Source organism: Phacochoerus africanus, chromosome 9 (assembly GCF_016906955.1).
Source record: "Phacochoerus africanus isolate WHEZ1 chromosome 9, ROS_Pafr_v1, whole genome shotgun sequence".
Lineage (NCBI taxonomy): Eukaryota > Metazoa > Chordata > Mammalia > Artiodactyla > Suidae > Phacochoerus > Phacochoerus africanus.
Window position 1 is genome coordinate 99,698,148 of NC_062552.1, and position 16,565 is coordinate 99,714,712.

At 52.1% G+C, this 16,565-nt stretch overlaps 1 protein-coding gene across 4 annotated transcripts in view; it reads right to left on the bottom strand.

The window, feature by feature from the left end:
* The window catches only part of MIDEAS (mitotic deacetylase associated SANT domain protein), a 72,802-nt gene that overhangs the window by 42,780 nt on the left and 13,457 nt on the right, over positions 1 to 16,565 (bottom strand). Inside the window, exon 1 of one of the 4 annotated variants that reach the window (XM_047796762.1) lies at positions 1,070 to 1,607. The exons of 2 other annotated variants lie outside the window; for them this stretch is intronic. The gene's annotated coding sequence lies outside the window, so the exon portion shown is untranslated. Of the gene's footprint in view, positions 1 to 1,069; positions 1,608 to 16,565 lie in introns of those variants that run through there. One more of the 4 variants, XM_047796766.1, reaches the window with a different exon arrangement.

Below are 16,565 nucleotides of genomic sequence, written 5' to 3' on the forward strand. Positions count from 1 at the left end.
CCCTTTTCATCCTTCCAGCAGCTCACTCTGGAGGCTGGGATGGAATATCCAGTCCTCCAGGTCTGCCTTCCTGAGGCTTGACAGCCCCAGGCCCCTATCCTGAAGCTGGGGGCGGGGGGGTGGGGGGGCGCGGGGGGTCTAGGATGGCTAGAGGTGCAACCCGGTGCGCACGGTCCAGGACGTGTGAGTTGGAAGGAGTATGATCAAGCCAGCTTGTATGCAGGGTCCAGACAAAACCTGGCCTCCCGAGTTCCGCACAGGCGCTACCAAATGCAGCACAAGGAAAGGCGACCGGGAGAGCTCCGCAGGCCGCGGCGGTGCGGAGCGGACGAGGGGATGACAGGTCTGAGGTGCTCCAGGAGTCGGCAGCGCCCGGGGGCGCGGGATCAGGCCAGCCCGCCTGCCCGAAACGCTCCAGCTTAGGCCTCTGCTGCACTAGCTCCGCTTGTCTGCCACCCCTACATCTCTGTTCCCCAACTCCCGACGCAGAGTTTCCACGTCCACGTTCCCGTGCACATGGGAAGGCAAAGGGGATCCCGTGCCTAATTTCCGCAGCTCGTGAGCCCCTCCCGCGCCTCCCGGCCCTGGGCTCTGTCACGCAAGCGGGTCTCTGAGGACACCACATTTCGCTCAGGCGGAGGAGGAGCAGTCGTATTCCAGAGCCGCGACCGCGGCCGCGGGCCCGGCGGCTTGGGAGGGTTTTCCTGCCGGGGCCGCGCCCGGGTGGGCGGGAGCCGCGCGCGAGCTGCGTAGCTGCACAAACACGGCGAGTTGGCGCTGCACACGCAGCTGCGGCCCGGGGGTGCGGGCCTCCGAGGGGCGGGTGGCAGGGCGGCAAACACACGCACACACGCACGGCTCCCACGGCCGCCCCGGCCGCAGAAGTTGTCGCGCCGCGCTCCCCACAGCCGCGCGCCCCCGCTCCGGGCCGCGCCTGCAGAGCTGCAGCCCGCGCACCCAGCCGCCACTGCTTGCGCGCAGCCCGGGGTCCCTTGGTCGCCGCCGCCAGGGAAGGCTCAGCGCCGAGCCGCGTGCAGGCCTCGGTCGCCGGCTCGGCAGCCCCACTTACCCCGCTCGTGCCCGAGCTCCGCCATTGGTTTGTTCCCCTTCCGCCGTGAGCCGCCGCCTTCGATCGCCTCCCAGACTCCAGCCGACTGCACGCACTCCCGATTTTAAAAACAAACAGGCGCCGCCGCCTCCCCGCGGCGCTCGCACGGCTTCCGCCAGCCCGCGCCTCCCGAGGCTGGGAAGTTTGCTGGCAGGGCCCGGGCGGGACGCGCGGGCTGTCACCCCTCGCTCGCGGCGCAGGAGCCTCGGCGCACCCCGCGCCAGTGGTGTCCGCCTCGCGATTGCTCTCCCTCCCTCCGTGTCACCCCCAGTCCTGCGATGCAGTGTCAGGATTGCACTGCTCTGACTCATCGGTTGAGCTCACAGCTTGAAAAAAAAGAGAGAGAGAGAGAGAGCGAGAGAGAGCGAGAGGCAACAGCGAAGGAGGAGGACTCTGGCGTGCTACAAAGGATTGCACAACTCAGGGCTGGGAGCGCGGAGCGCCCAGCGGCCGGCCGGCGCGCGCGGCACCGCGGCGAGCAGGAACCAGCTCTACCACTTCATCAGCACAACTGTCTCGGGTCGGCCTCTCAGCCAGCAGGCCCGGCGCCGCCCACTTCCTGCGACCAAATAAGGCTCGGGAAGGCGTCTTTAAACCTCCGGCGGCTGTCGGGGCTGGGGATTTCCAGCAGACCTCACCTCCACTCCCGAGTCAGTCGCCACCCTCCCCCAGCCCCGGCCGGCGCCCCCGACGGCTTTGCTGGAACCGTCAGGCCACGCGGCTCGTCCCTTTCACACCAAGGTCAGGAGGAGACGGTGACGAAATGTTTGGAAACCCATCGGGCCTGCCAGGAAAGTATGTGTGTGATGTTGGGGAGGACACAAGTCGCTTTCTTCCACAAAGAAAACTCTGGTTTGGGATACGGCAAAGCATGCACCGTCCTCGCCAAGGCACTTTATTAACCGTCTCCCCAAGTTTCACTTTTTGGATTATCAGCGTCCTAGTGGTGTAAAGGTTATTGAGAAACTGGTCTTAGCCCCTATAAAAGACCCATATCTCAATTACTTTGGTGCTGAAAGCTCCTGGGTTTAATCCTGGAGACTGAGGCCAGAGCTGGGCAGCTTTTCACTGCATATCTCTCTTTCCCCTCCTTCCCTACCCTCCCTGATGCCTCCTCAACTGGCGGGAAGATGGGAAACATTTCTGCTATTCAGGAGGTTCTTGCTGCCCACCCTCCACCCCACCCCCGAAACAATGAGGCTCCAGGAGCCAAAAGAAAAGTCCTGAGCAGGGAGCCCTTTTTTTCTGGCTCCTTTTTGTTTCTCCCAAGGAGATGGGTCAGATGGAGATTTTTCTTTGAAGGAAAAGCTACTGAACACTATACTGTGTCCTGGCACCTGCTTTTCCCCTGTGGCCAGTCCTGAGAAGCAGGTGCACACCCTGCTTTCTCAAGGGGAAAGAGAGGGGCAGCAGAATGTAATTCTCTCAGTCCCTCTGAGCCCGCCAGGCAAGGACTTTCTCCACCAAGCCCCTCCCCCGGCCTCCAGGGGATAACAGAGCCAATGCTGATACTTTCTGACTAGAAACCTTCCAATAACCACACTTGCTCCCAAGGGGTATGACCTTCCTGTCCTCTTCCACCCCTTTGCTGGCAGGGGCACCTGTGTGTATCTGGAGCTCACACCTTACCCAGGGGGAAAAGGAATTATTTGCATCATGGTCTGCATGGCATGACAGACATGTCACAGTAATGACAACTTAGTCTTATTATAGGCAAAATAAAGATAATTATGCCAGGGAACTGGACCGGATGACCTCTTAAAATTCCTACCAGTTTAAAATCCATGATTCTGTCATAGTAAAAAATGAAGGGGGGGAGCCAGGGAAACCCACAAAGAAAAGCCCAGACTCTTGGATTTAGCATCTGCTCTGACAGTATTGTTCCTGACAATTCTGAAAGCATGTCCCCACACACAGCCTTCTTAGCAACCCTGTGTGTGAGGGCGTCTCGGCCTGCTCATTGTATGGATGAGAACACTGAGGTTCAGAGAGGTGGTGTGACTTGCACACGATCACAAGGCAAGCCTATAGTTTTTTCCTCCTCTCTGTTCCTCTTCCCAATTCCCCCAGAGGAAGGCAGTGAGCAGCTGAGGGACTGGGGTGCTTAGGCATGCAGGCCCCTAAGTAGAGGCTAGACTTTCTCGGGCCTCTTGGCAGAGGCTCAGTATAAAGCCTTTTTGTTTTCTCTATTTGTTTTGTTTTGTTTTGTTTCTCCCACTGACACCTCATCCAAGTGAGGGAAGCAAAAGCCAAGCCATTTGGTCTCCACTGCCACTGCTGCCAGTTTCCTCTGCAGACCTGCAGGTGTCCTGACCTCCCCCAGGCCCAGAGCCAGCCCCCAGAGAGCCAGTGCAGACCAGCCCAGGGAGGTTCCCCACCAAGCAGAACCTCGGCTGGGGAGCACATTCCTCGAAGAACCTGCCGCCATGGAGCCAGGGCCTGGGCTCCAGGGAACAAGAGGGAGCCACTCCAAAGGGCACTCCTCAGCCTTGTCCCGTCAGGACTTCCTCCCTGTCCCACGCTGGGCTGCTGGGCCAGGCCCAGGAAATAGCACAGGGAGCAGAGGTAGATGGCAGGATGCATGAGAACCTGAAGTTGGTGACCTGGAACAGCCCTGCTGGGGCAGCACATGTTTTCACCCCAATTCAGACTTCCAAATGCAGGTCACCTCACAAAGGAAGCAGAGAGGAGAAGGGGCATGTGCCTGTGTCGGGGAGGAGGGCCCAAGACGGTCCCAGATGGCCTGTGCCTGGCAGGAGAAGTCTCCCTCCCAAAGGCAGGCAGATGAGGATGTGTAAAGAAAGCTGCAGCTCTTCCGGGAAAGCCCTGGAGGTCAGTTTTGCTGCAGATATGACAGTGCAGAATCACTGACGTGTGAAGTGAAAGTTTTGGTTTTAGAAGCTCCAGCTCTTCCTACAGCAGCAGCTAAGAAGGGTGATCTTTGGGGAAGGGGAAGGGGAAAAAAAAAAGTGGTGGTCCAGGGACCTTAAGAACACAGCGAGCGTTTCTGTACCATCAAGCTTCTTTACAAACTGGAGGAAAGAAAGGAGTACAGAGCTCCCGTTCCCAGCAAGTGATGGCTGAGAAGCGCTCCAGGAAGCAAAGAACCCTAGACAGGATTCCAAACCCTGGGTCCCAGTGATGGCAGAAGAAGCCATTAGAGAGGCTTGCCAGAACCACATCAGCTCTCTGGACTCCGCTCAGACTGATCCCTCACTGCCCTGAGCGGTCATCACCAGTGTCCACTTCTGGGACAAACTGAGACCATTAAGAAGCTTCCAAGGCTGATGCTCTTGGGATAGACCATGACGGAAGATAATATAAGAAGAGGAATGTATATATACACGTGTGACGGGGTCCCCTTGCTGTACAGCAGAAATTGACACAACACTGTACCTCAACTTTAATTTTTAAAAAATAGAATTGCAGAGGAAAGAAGGGCTCAATTCAGGCTCCCAAAAGTTCTTTTCTAAGTCTTTTTTGAAAGCAACCAAAAGACAATCAAATGACATTTTAGGAGAAAAAAAAAGAGAGAGAGAGAGAAGCTTCCAAGGGTGAATTTTGTGGTATGTGAATTATATCCCAATAAAGCTGTTATTAAAAGGAGAAAAGAGTTTCCAAGGAAGCCAGATTCTCACCCCCAACCACCTGCCTCTATTAATGTTCTGCTTCCATCATTCATGATTTAAGAGGCATTTTCAGAGTACCCGTTGTGGCGCCATGGAAACAAATCTGACTAGTATCCATGAGGATGAGGGTTTGATTCCTGGCCTTGCTTAGTGGGTTAAGGATCCAGTGTTGCCGTGAGCTGTAGTGTAGGTCACAGACATGGCTTGGATCCCCTGTTGCTGTGGCTCTGATGTAGGCCAGCAGCTGCAGCTCCAATTTGACCCCTGGCCTGGGAACCTCCATATGCCACCTGTGTGATCCTTTAAAAAAAAAAAAAAAAAAGACATTTTCTTCACCCCAAACTCTATGCCTACTTTCTTGTCCTTTTTCCACTGTCCTTTCTCTGTCAGGCCTTTTCATCAAGGCGAGCACACATGGTTGCTCAAGTGAATAACCAACCTTTGCAGGAATGTGGGGAACTGGGGGTACAAAGACCTTTGAGGAAATCACAAGGCCACAATGCTGGGTTCTTTACGTCTCTTATGTTCCCTGTGTCCCTGTTGTCATTTCCCTTTTCAGAATACAAGTATTACCTCTCAGACCTCATTACGTACAGTTACGACGGAAGAAAGAGAAGGTTGTAGAAAGAACCAGGACTGAGTTTGGGTCCTACCTGCCTGAAGCCCGTCCACAGTGTGATCTTAGGAAAGTTGACACGTTCTCATGTTTTGGGTCCCTAAGGGATGCGTGTAATTATTTGCTGCACAAACAATAAAAGAATGCCTACCTTCTAGAGACTTTGGAGAATCACAAACACAAAAAACTACCTTATAACTGTATCATGCTTATGTGCCTGTAAGAGGTTACTTTTTTTTTTTTTTTTTTTAACTGTTTTAGCCTATATCCCTTTCTCCCAAACCTGGCTTCTCCCTTTCAAGAACTTAACCCAGTCAATATTCTTTTTCCTCTAAAACAAACAAACAAACAAACAAAAAAGCCAAAAAAAAACCCCAGATCCACCCCCACTAAACTCAGGGTGACCCTCTGCTGGGCTCCATCCAAAACTGACTCAGGGACCCATCCCGGTATCTCTCCAGGCTTCTGCACAGTTCCCGCCCTTTGTGTCCTTCCCACCAAGCTTCTCCTCAGTGCGCCCACCCATCCTGAACAGGGACACTCCTTTGACACCTGAGTCTTCTCTTCACCCCTTTTTACCACGTCCTTTCCGAGGGAGCAGGGAGCTTATAACCCCAGCCATGAGGTTAAGCCACCGTGTCCTGAGAGGTCCCACCCTGTCTTCTCTTTAAGTCCCACACTGTCTTCTCTTTCACCCTTGAAAGCCCAGGGGGCCTCCGCCCCAGTTCACATTTACCTCACCTGTTCCGGGGCAGGGCCACGCCTGCCACAGCAGCCCACAGCTGTCCCCATCCAGTGCCCACCCACCCCCCGCCACCTACCCCACCTCCACCTCCCTCTCTCACAGGCCTGGGCCAGGTTCTGAGTGCCTTTGTCAAGCCTGAGAGGGAGATTCTGCAGATGTCCCCAGTTGCTGCTGTCACTCTGGGAGAGACGTCTGGCTGGGTATAGAGAGAAGGACAAAACAGGTGTGGCCGCCAGGGAGGGCAGGCCAGCAGGGCCACGGGGACAGAAACTCCCTTTCTTCACAGAACCAGAGCTGTCAGCTTCCCAAAGACCTCTTTTCTGCAAGCCCCGCATCCCCTGCAGAACTAGCCCCCGACAGACTCCTTCTCTGGTTGTTCTCTGAAGCTCGGCTGTCCTACCTTGTGTCTGTGCACCGGGAGGAACTTAGACCTCCGAGAGCGAGTATGTGCACTGAGCATGCTTTAACGCAGTATTTTGTAAATGAAAACGAATACAAATGCTGCATCTTGAACTAGAATGCAAACTTCACATTCAGGGGAATGTACAGGCTGAGACTTGAGTCCAAATCTTGGCTCACACCGGCTGGATGACCTTGAGCAAGTTATTCAACCACTTGACTTTTTTTTTTTTTTGTCTTTTTAGGGCTGCACCTGCAGCATACGGACGTTCCCAGGCTAGGGTTGAATCAGAGCTGCAGTGTAGCCACAGGCCTAGACCACAGCTCACAGCAATGTCAGATCCTTAACCCACTGAGTGGGGCCAGGGATGGAACCCAAGTCCCCATGGATACGGGTCAGGTTTGCTACCACTGAGCCCCAACAGGAACTCCCCACTTGATTTTCTCATGTGCAAAATGGGGAATGATACGTAAGAACTTAAACAGTGTCTGGGGGTCCCCTTGTGGCACAACAGGTTAAGTATTTGATGTTGTCACTGCAGCAGCCCAGGTCGCTGCTGTGGCATACCTTGGATCCCTGGCCCGGGGAACTTCCATATGCCACAGGGGTGGCCAAAACAGACAAACAAACAAACAAATGACCCAAAACACAACAAAACAAAAAAAGGCATCTGGTGTATAATAAGTCTTTTATAAATGTTGGCTACCATTTTTTCTCATCTCCCAACTGATCTTCTAGTCTTGCACACTTAACCATCTACACTGACACCAGAGTGATCACAGCCCTTTTCAATAGCTCCCCTCAGCTACTGCAAAAGCTGACACTGTTAGCCAGACTGTACGGCGCTTACACTTCTGGAATGATCCAGCTCTGCTCTACTTTCCAGCCCAAGGCCCACACAGCCAAACAGCCCGAAGTTCCCAATATGCTTGCTTTCTCACATATGCTCCTCCCCCCTTCACTTTCGTCCAAAGTTAAATTAAACACACACCCTGGTCTTGATTTGAGCTTCATGGCGATTCTTCCAAGAAGCCTCCCTTGACTCCTCCAGGCAGAGAATGGCCACTGGAGTGTACACTGCAGGAGCCCTCTCAGGGCTCCTTTATCAGTTTGGTGCAGCATGTCCCAGCTACTGTGAATGTCGGCTGCTAAGGGCTCACAGCTGACCCCTCCTCAGAGATCACCTTTGTTGGGAGAGAGCACTGCAGCCAATGATTGAGTGGGAGGGTTGCAGAGGAGGGGGTCCAAAAGGTCAGCACCCCCTTGCCTCCAGGGAGGATAAATCTGCAGTGGTGCAATTCACATTGCAGGGCTCCCTGAGGGAGCTGGCTGAAGCTAGCTCCAGCTGCAACACATTCTTCCTGGCGTAGCTTCTTCCTCAATCCAAATCGGCTTCCCTCATTCCCTTCTTCCTGAGAAGAGGTCCTAAATCAATCTCAGGCACCCCAAACTGTCTCGGTCTCTGTCCCTAAAGATCAGAACAGCCACTCTCTTTTATTCCCATGGCCTCCTCTGTTTACCTTGACTCCATCTCCTACACACTGTCCTAGCACTGCTTCCTGCGCCGTGGAGTTAAAATAAAGGGCACAGCCTAGATCCTAGTCACCTTGTAAGCACCTGACCATGGTGAGTGCTGAGTTAATGCTTGTTGATAAACGCATGCATAAAATTATGTTTGTGAAAAGCTGAGGTAAGCCATAAAATGTAACGATTATCACTGCTTTCCTTACTATTTCATTTTTTTTCATTCTAAAATGCACATTCCCTCCCCCATTTTACTAGCTCTGAAATCAGGATACATCTGACAATTGAGAGCACATTATGGTTTAATCAGAAGCAACTTTCATAGCTGTGCATAAAATAATGGTGTTGGGTTCTTGGGGGTTTTTTTTGGCCGCCCCGCGGCATATGGAGCTCTGGGGCCAGGGATCCAAGCCGCAGCCTCAAACGAAGCAATGCTGGATGCTTAACCCATTGTGCTGGGCCGGGAATCAAACCCACATTCCGGCTCTCCCAAGACGCAGCCTATCCTGTTTTGCCACAGAGGGAGCTCCAAAAGAATGGTCATTTTATAATCACAGGCTTCTTTGGTTCAATGGTGTATATTATTTTCATCATGATTGCTATTACTATTACTACTGCTACTGTTACTCCTCCTGAGATCTCCTGGGTTCTGGAGACTTCAGGGCAAAGTCCACAGAGCTTAAGTCCCCATTACCTGAGCTCTGGAGCTGTCGGGCAAGTTCTCATAAAGTGAACTGCGGTTCCCCAGGGATCATAGGACCCCTGTGTCTGGACACCTAGGGAAAGTCCCATGAAAGCAAGGTGATGTAGGACAAGCTTTGGACTGGGAGCCGGGAGAACAAAGATCTAAGACTAATTCTTGCTCATTTTCTGGATGACCCCACACAAGACCTAGGAACACGTTTATTGAGCACCAACTAAGCCTGACACAATGTAAGCCCAGTGGATCTACCCAGCACCCTGAGAGGAAGCCATCACCCTCATTTGATAGACAAGGAAGCTGAAGTTCAAAGAGCTTAATCCGGAGTTCCTGTTGTGGCTCAGCGGAAATGAATCCGACTGGCATCCATGACGATGCCGGTTCGATCCCTGGCCTCGCTCAGGGGGTTGGGGATCCAGCGTTCCCATAAGCTGTGGTATAGGTCGCAGATTAGGCTTGGATCCTGAGTTGCTGTGGCTGTGGCATAGGGCAGCAGCTGTAACTGATTCAATCACTACCCTGTGGACTTCCATATGCCGTGGGTGCAGCTCTAAAAAGACAAAAAAAAAAAAAGTTAAACAGCTCTTCCAAAGTCAGACAGGTGGAATTTCACCACTGGGCTCTCTGGGTCCTTCTCTGCTGTACAAGGATGCCTCTCTGGGCCTGCGCTTGCCCAGTAAAAAAGTCAAATAATGAGGGGTCACAGACTGGAGACGCACAAGCCATTCTCACTCCCAGATATAGCATATTTGACTCAATGAATGTGTTTTATTTTAATAGAATTACATTTATTGTCAATGTTTATTTACATCAGGAGATTTAAGCTAAAAATCAGAGTTTCTAGTTTGCCACGAAAAAAACTGGAACACTGGCCACACTCCCTCCTTCTTGGGGTTGCAGCCAAGCAGCAGCACAAAGGGCATGGCCTTCTAAAGGAAACAGCACTGCCACAGGAGGCACCGCGATGGGGCACACGCAGGTTCCACCCCTTCTCGGGCCATGGGTCACGGTTGTTTATCATCCCTCTTGTGCTGCTTTCTTGCACCAGCCGGCCTCTGCTATTGCGATCCCCCCCATTCCCTACAGGCCTTTGAGTGGGTGACCCTTACACCGGATGAACTCCAGCGCCCTCTCCAGCCCTCACAACCTGTGGCTCCTCCCAAAATCTCCCAGCTCGGCCCTCTTCCAAGGAGGTCACTTATGACCCACTCAGACAAGCAAGTGCTGCTTTGCACCTACCTCCCCTCTGCCTCCATCGCAGCCCACCCCCCGCCTGTCCCTCCCAACCTCTCCCACTCCCATCCCCATGCCCACCGCGCCAGCCAGTCTGAGCCATGCGGGCAATGGAGGGAGCGGCTGCGGTGGTGAACCAGGCAGGTGTGGAGGTGAGTGAGCCTGGGTCAAGGGGCGGGGCCCCACCCAGGGAGGGAGGCTGGAGGAAGGCAGGACTTCGTATTTCCCAACAGAAAAGTGGCTCAAGGAGATAAATGTGAGTGGGGAGGTTCTGCAGCCCCAGAAGACGAGCAGGGTTTGACACGGACGGAAACATGAGCAGTAAGTCATCAGGAGGAAAAATGTACTGTCTCAGCAGTAGTTTAAGATATGCAAATTAGAACACCATTAAGGACCCATTAAGGCCAGAGTCAACCTGAAAATCAGTAAATAAACAAGAAAGCTGCTACTGGCAGGGTCATCAGGAAACAGCTGCACATACATTGCTGTGCCATTATAAGCCATTCAAATCTTTCTAGAATTAGTGTGGGGGGGTTTCTTTCCATTTTTAAAAATTTTATTAAAGTGTAGTTGCTTTACAATGTTGTCATCTTTCTAGAATTTGATTCGGCATTGTGTGGCAAGTGTTTCAGACTTGACCAGGCAATTATGGTCAGGGGACCAGAACCCATGAAAACAATTTAAAATGCCACCACAAAGGAGTTTTTACAAAAGATGCTCATAGCACCTGTATAAAGACTCCCCAAGAGGAAATCCATTCATATAAACAATACGGTATAGTAACAGAACGAACTATGAAAGGATTGACATAGAGAAAAAATCTGATGAAACCATTTGATGAAATCATGCTAGGCGACAGAGGCAGTAGAGAGAAAGCATAGAGGTAGAATCATAAAGTTAGAACTTCCACAGGATCACTGGCAGCTATCGGAGGAGAATTCAGAACAATGTAAATTGCTAAGTTGTACTGTTTACTCTGCTAAGTGGATCTAGTGGGTTCAATAATGATGTTGCGATGACGATGCTATGGACGATATAAAGGCCATTGAACAGGATTTCCTCAGCATAAAAATACCCCAGCCCGGGTCCCAGGGCACAGGTAGGCTCAGGCCCCAGGCTTGATGAGGAAGGAAGAAGGAATGTAAACTAGGAGAGGAGGGGTTATGACTGTGGGCAGGGGGAGGGCCCCAGAGCTTCCCTTATCAGGAGAGCCCTGAAAGACACCTCTCATGAAAGAATCAAAGTTACACAAATAAACCCACACCATTTAACCCCCAACGTCCTGAGTGCTAACTCTTACTGCTGCATTTGCGCTCTCAATTTTACTAATACCTTATTTCAGCAACTTCAGAGGTGACACTGGTCCTCTTTGCGGGCTAGCCTAGGAACCCAACCACCATTTATAGCATTGTTTCTATGGAAATGTGTTTCAAGCATCAAGAAATTGAGCTGCTGACAACCCTGGGGCACACACGTGGTCTCTAAATTAGGGAACTGAGACGAGCAGTTATAGCTGGGTCCTGGGCTCAGGAAGGCAGCTTGCTTGTTACTTAGATTCTGTGTCAGTTAATACACCACCAGCCATGATCCGGTTGGAGGTGGCCCCCGGTCCCTGGAGGGGGTGGGGATGGGACCACAACATCTAGGCATGAACACCATACTCTAGGGAAGCACATGGATACCCCTCACACCCACCCCTGCCTCCAAACCCACCCCCAAGCCTCCGTGTTCTGGAAGACGGGAACCTGGCCTGAGCACCCCTTGTGAGTATCCAGGCCAGCCCGGCGCCAACACACTCTCCAGTTTCGCTCTGACCCTGGCAAACCTCCAGCTACAAGGCCCTATTTCAGTCTGATCGTGGAACAACAAACTCCAAATCTTTGACAATTCTGGAATCAGGCTTTAGCGGATATATGCTTGTGATAATCCATCTCTCCACACGTTCTGTTGTGGAGGCTTCTGTGTTAGCAGGCTCCAACCTGCCCAGGGCTCTCCAGCTCCCACCCACCTCGGGAGTCCAAACAATACAAGGAGTCTCCACTTCCCGCCCTGGACTGCCCTAGTCACAGGGAAAGAATGATCATGGGCCCTCCAAACAGACACTCTGTGTGCAAGGACGTGCCCCCCACCAAGAACCAAAGGCTCCACATGGGGAGGCAAACCCAAGAGGAGTGGTGGGTCAGAAGGCCGTTCACTAGGCGTCCCAAGGTTCTGAGATGCCAGAGATACGAGCAGGTGGTCAGAAGGTGATCAGAAGACAGTCAGCTGCTCGGCCACAGGCCACACCTGCAGCTGCAAGTCCCAGCAGAGTTCATGGCAAGATGGGAGCGGTCAGAGGGCCCAGAGAGCCAAGCCAGAGGTAGACTGGATGCATGGGGGGAGGGGGGGGGGGCTTTATGAGGCTGGCACTAAAGGGCAACTCTGAGTTTCACCACTCTAATAAAGATGAGCCACACTGCAAACACCCAAGACATGAATTCACTGGGGCTCCATCTGGGTCAGGCAGGGCTGCAGGAGGTCAGTTTGCAAAGCATACCCTCCCGGCTCCCTGCCTGTGTGAACTGCAGAAGAAAGAATCTGCCTCCCTCTGCAGCTGGGCCTGCAGGACCAGGCAGCCTCAAGGCGAGTGGGCGGCTCAGAGCCAGAGCTTCAGGGCCACACGTGCTCGCTGGGCTGGTTCCCTGGAAACCCAGGTGTGAGCAATCACCTGGGCTCTGAGGCCACTTGGGGATCACCTGCACCAGGCAGCGTCCACCCTGGGAACCCTGAAGTTACACAGTTAGCCAGCCTATGAAGTCAGGCTTCTGGTTCCTAAAAGACTCAGTTAGCCAATCTGAGTTCGCCAGCCCCTGCAGTGCTGGTGGCTGATAAGACACAGCAGTTCCTTCTTTTAGGTGGTAACAGATGAGAGGCTTGGAGTCCCTCCCCCTGGCCTCCCTCCCACTCAGATCCAAAGACTTTGATACGTTAAGGTCTTTTTAAAAGAAAAGGATACAATATATAAAATACAAGTGTATATTATACAAGTATTATAAAGTATATTACTATACATTGTATAATATATAAAAGTATATAAAATATAATATATATAAAGTAATTTCAAACACTCCATTCATAACCACCTCACCTAAATCTTGCATTTACCTTATGCCAATTTTTTTAATGATTTTTTTTTTCCATTATAGCTGGTTTAGTGTTCTGTCCATTTTCCACTAAACAGCAAGGTGACCCAGTCACACACACATGCATGCATTCTTTTCTCACATTATCCTCCATCATGCTCCATCATAAGTGAACTTTATGCCAATTTATACCAGAGCCAATGTAATCCATTTTCATACACTCATCAAGTGTCTGCACGATTTCACCTGCTAAAACAGAAACCATCTTTTCACGAAAATTCTTCAACATTTTCCCATGAATCCCTATCGTCTTCATATCAATTGAACAACGGCACAATATTCCACTGAGTCTAGGTGTCACAGATTACACAGCCTTGTGGAACACTCAGGCTATTTACAGTTTTTTGCTATTTTAAACAATGTTGCTATAAATATCTCTGTGCGTATAGCTCTTTTCCTTTCTAGAATTATTTCCTTAGCATAAATTCCCAAAAGTAAAACTAATATGTGAAAGGAAATTAACATTTTTATAGCTTCAGGTTCTACATTTTAAAAATACATTGTTCTGTACGTGTTACCTGGACTATTTTCCAAAGTAGTTTACCTGATGGCATCTCCAATCAATCAAGGTCTACCCTTAAAATCCACTTTTCCCAACTCCCCAGTGGGTCAGGCATCCGGAGCACAAACCTCATGGGTTTGTTTGTCTTTTAAGGGCCACAGGTGTGGCACATGGAGGTTTCCAGGCTGGAGATCCAACTGGAGCCACTGCTGCCCGCCTGCACCACAGCCACAGCAACGATATACCTGAGCTGTGCCTGTGACCTACACTACAGCTCAAGGCAACACCAGATGCTTAACCCACTGAGCAGGACCAGGGATCAAACCCGCATACACATAGATACTGGATGGGTTCGTCTGCTGAGCCACAGCAGGAACTCCCAAACCCCATGACTGAATGGAAATTGGAGGTGTCTCTATTGATTTAATGGGGAGGGATGAGGAAGGAGAGCAGAGATGTGGACAGGAAAGTGGAGAATGGATACGGAAAGGAGGAGGGGGCAGACCCCACGGAGGCAGATCCCCAAAGAGATCCCTCCCCTAACAGGCCAATACCTCCCGAGGACATCAAACCCACCCCACCACCCAAGCTTCCTCTGAGCTGATTTTCCAGGCCAAGAACAAAGACACACGTCAAGGGGTTCCTAAAGGAGGTTTTAGAAATACCATGTGCTTTCATGTTCTGGAAACATATTTTGCAAACAACAGAAGCCACGCGTTCATCAGCAGTCAAGGAGGCCCAACCATGCGTGGGCTCAGCCTCCAGGGAGACACAACTTGGAGAAAGAAACTCTCTTAAGAAAGAAAGTCCACCTCATCAGCCATGGCAGAAAAATGCTCCCCCATGGCTCTCTCTAAGTGGGTGCAGACCCCAGATAACTATTGAGAAGGCCCTTGAGAGGAAGCCCAGGTCCCACCGTGAGGCACCATAAAAACACCACCTGCCAGACTCCGTGCCTAGGCTGAAGGAATTTCTGAGCAGTAGAGAACCACGTGTGGTCTAAGTGTCTCATGTTAACAGACCCCAAGTGCCTGCTTTGGGGTTCCGGCTGCACCCCGCAGTCACTGTCAGGGGAGCGCTCCTCCTCCTCCTCTAACAGGAAGAGACACAGCCTGTCCTGACCAGGGCCCTGCTGAACGGGGCTTGCAGTTTAGGGCCTCAATGTCCCCTCTCATGGTCTGCCGACATGTTCTCCCTAATACCCTCTCCATGCCAAGCCAGCAGACAACGCAGGCATGGATGCTAAGGGTCCGCCAAGGGCAACTGGTGTTTATCTTTCTTCAAGGGTTGGGCTGATGGGGAGGGAAGTCTCTGTCACCTTTAAACCAGCTTCCCGCCACAGGGTAAGGGGGGGCCCGGGTGCTGGGCTTTGAGGCCCTAAATCCCCTTCCCACCCTCACCAGGGTCTCACTCAGGCTCAGAGAAACAGCAAAGCCACCACGACAGTCGCTCCACCAGCAGGTTCAAAGGGAGGCTGTCAGCTCACCAATCTCACGCACCCCCTGACCTAGGCCAGGTTCTGGGCCCACCCACTGCACCCTCACATCCCTCAAGGCACCCTCCCAGTCCCAGCACAGGACACCTGTGTGCCAGACACATGCCAGGCCAGGGAGGAGCTGCACACAGCTGATGCCAATGTCCTCCCGTGGGGAAGCCTGCCTGCAGATATGCCAAGTGGCAGCTCAGGAAGGCAGCAAGGAAGCAGGTGACTTCTGGTTGGTGGTGTGGGCGTCCGCCAGAAGGAAAAGGGCAGGGAGAATGTTCTAGGCAGAAGGACAATAATGCACAAGGCACATGGAAAACATACAGGCCATCCTGGGGGAGGGGAAGCATCAGGAGAAGAGGTACAGAGGTGGGCTGGGCACCAACGAGGCCCTTGGGAGCCCTTCTGAGGAGTGTGAGGTTTCTCCAGCAGGACCTGGGCAGCTCTCAAAGGTTTTTAAGAGGGGTAACACGATCAAAGCTGTGGTTTTTTGCTTTTTGGGGTTTTTTATCTTTTTTGTCCTTTTAGGGCCACTCCCACAGCATATGGAGGTTCCTGGGCTAGGGGTCCAATCAGAGCTGCAGCTGCTGACCTATGTCACAACCACAGCAATGCCAGATCCGAGCCGCGTCTGCGACTCACACCACAGCTCACGGCAACGACGGATCCTTAACCCACTGAGTGAGGCCAGGGATCGAACCCACAACCTCATGATTCCTAGTCAGATTTGTCTCTGCTGTGCCACCATGGGAACTCCCCAAAGCTGTGTTTTAATAAAGTAACTCAGATCCTTCAAGACTTCTTTTCCACTTCAATGTTGTTTTTAACATAATTCCATTTCATCTGGACAAAAATGGGCAAGTCAGTATAAACTGTGCCTGAGTCAACACTGGCTGGGAACTCTTCTGCTCCGTCCCTCCACCCGGGGGCCGCCCTGACCCCACGTGGGTGATCAGGCCTCAGCCTCCAGAATCACCTCCAGTGTGGGCTGCAAGAACCCGGCCCTTGACACACCCAGCTCCGTGGAGGCAGCAGCTCCCCATTTCCAGGCACCAGGGAAATGGTTTTGAAACACCGGCGGACACCACAGCCACGAGTCTTGTAGGTTCAGAACTGCATTTTCTTTTTAAGGGAAATTAATTCCTTGGTCTAAGGTTATTGGAAATGAATGACCAAGATTTCAGGCAAAGTGTCCTTCCTCTGAAGAGCTATAACTAGAGGATCCGAGGGCAAGAAGGGAGCTGGCACTCACCTAACCAACACCACCTCCGTGTTCGGATGCAGAAACCAGGCAGGGATGGGACTGGCGATGCTGACAGCCCCAGGCAGATGAAGCCCTAGCGCCCTTAGCTCTCTCTCAGGCAGGATATTGGCTAGAACATCTCCACTAGGGTGACATCTTCAGAACACAAAAAGGGCCAGTCCTTTGGCTTTGGACCTTAA